Genomic DNA, 7,943 nt, shown 5'->3' with positions numbered 1-7,943 from the left:
GTGGTATTAGGAGACCAGAGAGAAAATTAAGTTAATTGGCAGCAGCAGTGTGTTTTAGGAAGCCTCGGAGGGCCACTGCAGAGAGATTCAGGCTGCCCATGGAGATGCGCAGAAGAAACAGCATGTGGCCAAGGGCACAGAACACAACCTCATCTTGGAAGAAGCTGGGATACCAAGAATTAGGCTTAGAGTGTATTCATTAAAGCTTGCAGAATTTTACCGAAGATCCCTTCTTTCCTCTGATGCTGCTGTGGACCCTCCAAACCAGGCACTGGAAACTGGAGGCATGTATTTCGTTTGGCAAGCACAGTTTTTAAATTCTTATTTTGAATGGGAACACCTTTTATGGTGTATGACATACGCTGACCATCCCTGTAAATCAAGTCTCTCTACATTTGCCAGGACTTTAACCTGGTCTCTAAAGGTGTTTGAACAGAACTGCTCAGTAATATTCTCCAGAAGTCAGAGGAGATGGTAGTTTAATGATGCCCACCTTGGATTCTGGGTTTTAGAGCTCATTGGGGATGCCTGAGGGCTCAGCTGGCCAGTGGGTTGGAGGGCTTTCAGGGGAAGAGGCAAGGCTGACCACTGCAGCCTGGGGAGGGCACTGCCTCACCAGAGCCCTTCTCCCCCAGAGCCCTTCTCCCCCAGAGCACTGGCCATGTTCTTGTCAGTCTGTTGTCTCCACCAGGCACCAGGCGTCTAGGAACTGTCCTTCCCCAGGTACCCGTTATTCAGGGCAGCTCCCAAGAGAGAAATATGAAGGAATCAGTCAAGGGCGACAACAAGAATTTAGCCTAGGTGTACTGTAACTGTATTTTCAGGACCCAAATTCAGACCTCATGGTCCAAAATTGGGAACATAGTATTTGAATTGTGACTGTCCTGGAAGGTTCATGACTTGTGAGCACTAGAGCTCAACCAGAGTCCACTAGGGGGGAAAAAAAGAGAAAGAAGGAGTTAGATCCTCAAGACCTATCTGGGAGAGTAAGACACTTGTGTCATGGATACACTCTCTTATAAACTGGGATCTGGACTTCTTTCTCCATTGAAGAATGATCTTGGATTTCCACCACATACCTGAAAACTTATGTAGTCAAGGAGACATGGTCTGGTGTAGACAACCTTGTTTGTGAACCTGTGTCGCCCTCCAGGGCCACCCCTAGGACCACCCGGACCACGCATGGATGCCGGAGGACAGTTGTGTTCAAGGCAACCACATCCAAGTGGCATCGTTTGGACCTCGTGAAACAGTGATGTGAGTCCTCCTGAGGTCCCTGCGGCGTCCTGTGGTCCTCCGGGACAAATGCTACCCATCTCTGTGTCGTCATACATTCCTGAGCTTTTAAGTTCATGTCTCCTTGCTCCAGCCTGGCTGAGAGGGAAAAGAACAAAGAAATCCCTTAACTTGGCTTCCTGAAAACCACTGAACTGCACCAAACTGTCTAAAAATATATTCCTGAGTTCTAACACACAGACTTGTGAGACGGTAGGGGAAAAAAACCCTGCTAAAACATGGCTTATATATGTAACATCAGGAGAGAGTAGTTTAGAAATGACTAAAAGAATATCATTTTTCTTTGACTGCACATGTGGCTTGGATTTAATAAGGCATAATAGACCAAAAATGGCATGAAAGCTCTACAGTAACACCTGTCTAGAACAGGTTAGAATAGGCAGAGAGAAATGGGGAGGGTAGCTTAACAAAGCTTTATTTTCAGGCTTAAAGGGAACCAGTAAAGACTTTTAAGTAAAAAAAAGTACTATCAAAAATTTTACTTTATTGATCTAGTAATAAATATTCACTGAGTAAATTCTTACATGATTTATCATCTATGTATCTTGCAATTCATTGCTATTCAAGTAGAACCTGAGCAGAGAATAGAAACTCGGTACATATATCTTCTGTTCAATAAAGAGAAGAAAAGAAACATTTTGTGTAAGTAAAATAGAATATATAAGGGGAAAAACATATCTTTTTATAAAACAGACTTTTCAAAAATAATTTATGTTTCTGATTAATTTTTAAATGAAACTGCTTAAAAGAATTTAAATGTATGCTCATAAATACTTTGTAACTCATAAAAGAATGCTTGTTGCAACAACAAAAGGACAGCTATCAAGTTCAATTTAGCTACATATTAAATAATTTTCATCAGGTATTACATTTACAATATTCACAATTCATAAGCTACCAAAAGTTTATTATCAAAAGACTTTCTCCAAATCCTGTTGCCCAGTCACTTAAATGGAGAAAGGAAAGATGAATAAGACAGATAGGAAGTGGAAAATTCTAGTTCTTTTTGAAATTTTAGTTCTTTATAACAAATTTTGATGCAGTATTATGTGAAAGTCTTACAACTCTAAATTGGTACTGGAGGGACTTCCCTGGTGGTGCAGTGGTTAAGAATCCGCCTGCCAATGCAGGGGACACGGGTTCGAGCCCTGGTCAGGGAAGAGGTCCCACATGCCGCGGAGCAACTAAGCCCGTGCGCCACAACTACTGAGCCTGCGCTCTGGAGCCCGTGAGCCACAACTACTGAGTCCACATGCCACAACTACTGAGTCCGTGTACCACAACTACTGAAGCCCCCGCGCCTAGAGCCCACGCTCTGCAACAAGAGAAGCCACTGCATTGAGAAGCCCGCGCACCACAAGGAAGACCCAATGCAGCCAAAAATAAATTAATTAATTAATTAATTAATTTAAAAGAATAAATTGGTACTGAAATGTGGCTGTTTTGTGAGCCATCAGAGGCTGTCTTTATCTACGACCTAAGACAAGATCAGGGAGAGAATGACTTTAGATGAATGAACTGAGTTTAAATACGACCTTTCTTCGAACTAATGGGAGCTTGTGTCTGAGGTAGTTCATAAGTTAGAAATGTCAACAGAAAAATATATTTATCAATTTTTAAAGGAAAATATATACCATTATTATTTAAATGCATACTACTATAATTATGAACGAGATTTGGAATCATTGGTTTAGAAGCCATTTATATTTATTTATCTTTTATTCATTTTTTTTCTATTGCATTGCTGGTGCTCATTTATTGGTTCATACGTTCTTTAGATATATAAATAAATATATATTTATGTATTACAGACAAACATATGAAGTGCTTCTGGGGTATAATGAGGTATAGTTTTCAGAGGTGTATTTAGACTTAGAGAAGCTCTTAACATCTGACTAATATAAGGTAAGTTGCATTTTTCCTAAGTGTCCACTTTATCTTTTTATAAAACCCAATCAGACTTTTTGTTCTTGTGACGTCTTCTCTCCTGCTCATTAATATTTTTGTGCTGTGTATAACTTTATTATTAATTCCTATTGTTGAATAATTGAATTTTTTTCAATATTCCAAAAATAGAGAATTTCCTATGTGTCCAGCATTAATTTTTTCATTAATCTATGTCGCTGATAAAATGCTTCAGCCACTACTAATAGAATTTAGTTACTGATTTCTGATGGTTAGAGGAAGCCAACAAATTGTACCTCTCAGAAAAGGGCACAGTTTCCTTGAGCTCTGACTCGTAGATTTGATATGGACCAATGTACTAAAAGTGAGTCATCGATGGTCACAGGAATTCATGTTGTGGTAGTTCCTCTTGAAATGAACACATTTCATTTTAAGTTTATAAAATATACAGTGTCTGCCAATGTCCAATTCAGTGGCTATTATAGATGAAATGCCTCAAAATACACTGTTACCATAAAGGTGGCTCTAATAAAAAAGACAGATCATAATGTGTTTGCCTAAGATGTGGAGAAGCTGGAACATTCATACACTGCTGGTGGAAATGTAAAATGGTGTAGCTACTTTGGAAGAGAGTCTGGCAGTTCCTCAAATGGTTAAACACAGAGTTACTGTGTGATCCAACAATTCTGCTTTTAGGCATGTACACAAGAAATTTGAAAACCTATGCAAAAACTTGTACACAAGTGTTCACAGCAGCGTCATTCATAATAGCCAAAAAGTAGAAACAACCCAAGATGTCCATCAATGGGCAAATGAATAAGCACAATGTGGTGTACATCCACACAACGGTGTATTATCCAGCCGTGAAAAGGAGTGAAGTTCTAATACAAGCTACAACATGGACGAACCTTAAAAATATTATGCTGGCTGAAAGCAGTAGGATACAAAAGGCCATGTGCTAGAAAAGGCAAATCTATGACGACAGAAGGTAGATTAGTGGTTGCCTAGAGCTGGAGCTGGGGGTGGTCGGGGCCAGTTGAAAGTGACCGTAAATTGTATGGAGTTTCTTTCTGGGGTGATGGGAATGGTCTCAATTTGACTCCTGTTATGGTTGCATAACTGTGTATATACTAAAAACCACTGAACGGTACATTTCAAATGGGTGAATTGTATAATATGTGCATTATAGCTCAATAAATCTGCTACCAAAAAACCCACACAATGAAACAAAAACAATGCTTTTAAATTGAAGCCAGATCATGTTACTTAATCTAAAAAGCAAAACCAAAAATGAAACAAAGCCCACAATGTCCTCCCCTAAGTAATTAGTAAATGCTACAACCTTGAGTGAGCCAGAGATGCCTGTTGTGGTCTCATGTAAGTCCACGGTCAACATATGCCCCTGCACAAAGAGGACCCTGTGTGGCTTTACCCTAGGTGATTCCTTTCTTTTAGATGAGAAGTTTCAATAAGTCCTGAGTTTTATAAGATACCTATTCGATTGGATTAAATTAGTTAGACATTTATACTTAGTTTACTTGGATTGTAATTTTGCTCGAGGGCAATATAATTGAGCAATATGTTTAATTTTTGTGTGGTTTTTTTTTGGTTTTATAGTGTTTTTCATTTTCTTCTAATATTTTCTTATGAAAAAATTCAAACATACAGTTGAAAAAACTTGTAGTTATCCTCGGTCTACCCACTACCTAGAGTTTAGCATTAACATTTTGTTATGCTTGTTTCAGCACATATCTATCCGTCTATCCATCCCTCTAACCTTCCATTCAGCCATCTTTTTTTTCTGACGCATTTCAAAGTAAACTGCAGGTATCAGGACATGTCCTCTTTAAGACTTCAGCATTCAGATCATGAGCCTGAGTTCAGGATTGGTTCACAGTTTCTTCTTTTGATATATAATTTACATACTTTGAAATTCACAAATCTTGAGCATGTATTTGCTGCATTTTGACAGATGCATAAACTCCTGTAACCCAAACTGCTATCAGGGCATAGAACATCACCTTTACCTTAGGAAAGTTTCCTCTGGCCCCTTCCCAGCCAATCACGCTGAATTTCCTGTTCTCCCCGACAAAAGTGCCCACTGTTCTCTCTCTCGCTCTCTTTTTTTTTTTTCCATTTTAGTCTCATTTTGTTTTTTAAAAAACAGTGAGGATAGATCAACAGAATACAGAAGATGAGGACAGGCTCTGGGTGTAGTTCAGGCAGATGAGAATTGTATCATTCTGGAATATATTTGTATCTGGTCAGACCATTGTTAATACTATCAATAATACACCTCACTGGGGCTTCCCTGGTGGCACAGTGGTTGAGTCTGCCTGCCGATGCAGGGGACACGGGTTCGTGCCCCGGTCCGGGAAGATCCCACATGCCGCGGAGCGGCTGGGCCCGTGAGCCATGGCCGCTGAGCCTGCGTGTCTGGAGCCTGTGCTCTGCAACGGGAGAGGCCACAGCAGTGAGAGGCCCGCGTACCGCAAAAAATAAAAAAATAAAAAAATAATACACCTCACTGTGGTAGTGACTTAGAGTGAGGTATTTCCATTTTTAAAAAAATTCTTATAAATAAAGTTGTGATGAACATTTTCCTATAAATCTCTAGATGCATGTATAGTTATTAATAGTCAAATTGGTATTTCCCTTTATCTGAACCAGACTGAACTTTGTTTCTTTTGATGGAATGAACTCACATTCCCTTCATTTCCAATTAAGTGCAATGTTCAACCAATATCCAGAAACCTGCACAGAGGCAACATCGGCCATTGGATGGCCTGGTCCTAAACCCCCAGCGATTTGGGGATGGACAGGAGATGGGTTTTGCTCAAAGCCAACTGCTGAGCCCTTGTAAGGACTCTCACGTGATTGTTACAGCCAAATAGAGGTGCCTGACCCTTCTAACTTTCTCAGAGACTGAAACTGGGGACCTAAGGTGAAACCCAATTGCAGCTTATTTTTGCCTTATTTGGAATGTGAAGAGAAAACTGTCCTCTTAATGTAACCACTGAGACATGTATCAAGAAGAACAAGCAAGCTTCATTTCTAAGCAAAGGTGCTCTAAGCAGGGGGTATGCAGATGTCACTCTGACCTCGTCATACATTGCTCATAGCAATGGCCTTACTCTGTTATTTCCATCCTCTCCAGTGGGAAGGAAAAGTCATTACAGGACAGAGCCAAGAACTTCAGGCCCCTTTAGGGATTTTTCTCAAGGAGCTCTTATAAACATGAATTTGCTGGTTATTGAGACATATTTTGCCTAATTGCCTTTTCGGCTCCCCAAGGATTATGCTAGCTACTAGTATATTACTAAAAAAGCTGTACTTCTTTTAAGCGATTCATTATTTTGAACCATGTATGGGTTTGTTATGGCTGTCATAACAAAGTACCCCAGACTGGGAGGCTTAACCAAGAGAAATGTATTTTCTCACAATCCTGGAAGCTGGAAGTCCAGATCAACGTGTCAGCAGGGTTGCCTTCTTCTCAGGCCTCTCTCCTCGGCTGGTAGATGGCCGTCTTCTCCCTGTGTCTTCACACAGCCTCCTCTCTGTGTGTCCTGTTCTCCTTATAAGGACACCAGTCATATTGGATTAGGGCCCAATGTGACCTCCTTTTACCTTAATTACCTCTTTAAAGCCTTATCTCCAAATACAGTCACATTCTGAGGTACTGTGGGTTAGGACCTCAACATACAAATTTTTTTTGCAGGGGAGACACAATTCAGTCTATAAGAAACCATAAAACACAAATATATAAGAAAAATGTGAGCATAAGAAAAAGTAAAAAGCTCATAGCTTCATCAGTTTGAACAAACCAAGATCCTTTCTTGTTTTTGCCCAAACTCAGACCTAGTTGATGGTTTTTTAAAAAAGTTAATTTATTTATTTATTTTTGGCTGTGTTGGGTCTTTGTTGCTGCGTGCAGGCTTTCTCTAGTGGCAAGTGGGGGTTACTCTTCGCTGTGGTGCGCGGGCTTCTCATTGCAGTGGCTTCTCTTGTTGTGGAGTACAGGCTCTAGGCGTGCAGGCTTCAGTGGTTGTGGTATGCGTGCTCAGTAGTTGTGGCTCTTGGGCTCTAGAGCGCAGGCTCGGTAGCTGAGGCGCACGGGCTTAGTTGCTCCGCGGCATGTGGGATCTTCCCAGACCAGGGCTCCAACCGGCGTCCCCTGCATTGGCAGGCGGATTGTTAACCACTGCGCCACCAGGGGAGTCCCTGATGGTTCTTATCCCTGGTTCTTATGCACTAGTTAACAATACTAACAGCAATCCAAGTATACTGTCCGTTTTATTACAAGCGCAGCATTAGGCATTATTAAACAAAAAACTAATTAGTTACATATTACTCTTCTTTTTTGTCTGAAAGCATCCTTTATTTCTGCTTTCTTTAGATTATTTTTGTCCCATTTTATCTTAAAGTACTTTTTTTTTTTTTTTTTTGCGGTACGCGGGCCTCTCACTGTTGTGGCCTCTCCCGTTGTGGAGCACAGGCTCTGGACACACAGGCTCAGCGGCCATGGCTCACGGGGCCAGCCGCTCCGCGGCATGTGGGATCTTCCCGGACCGGGGCACGAACCCGTGTCCCCTGCATCAGCAGGCGGACTCTCAACCACTGCAGCACCAGGGAAGCCCTTAAAGTACTTTTTTAATAAAAAATTTCTTTTTCATTGAAGTATAGTTGATTTACAATGTTGTGTTAGTTTCTGGCGTGCAGCAACATGATTCAGATATATATAC

The sequence above is a fragment of the Grampus griseus genome (genome assembly GCF_964374135.1).
Source record: "Grampus griseus genome assembly, chromosome: 20".
Taxonomy (NCBI): Eukaryota; Metazoa; Chordata; class Mammalia; order Artiodactyla; family Delphinidae; genus Grampus; species Grampus griseus.
Note: the sequence above shows the minus strand (reverse complement) of the source record.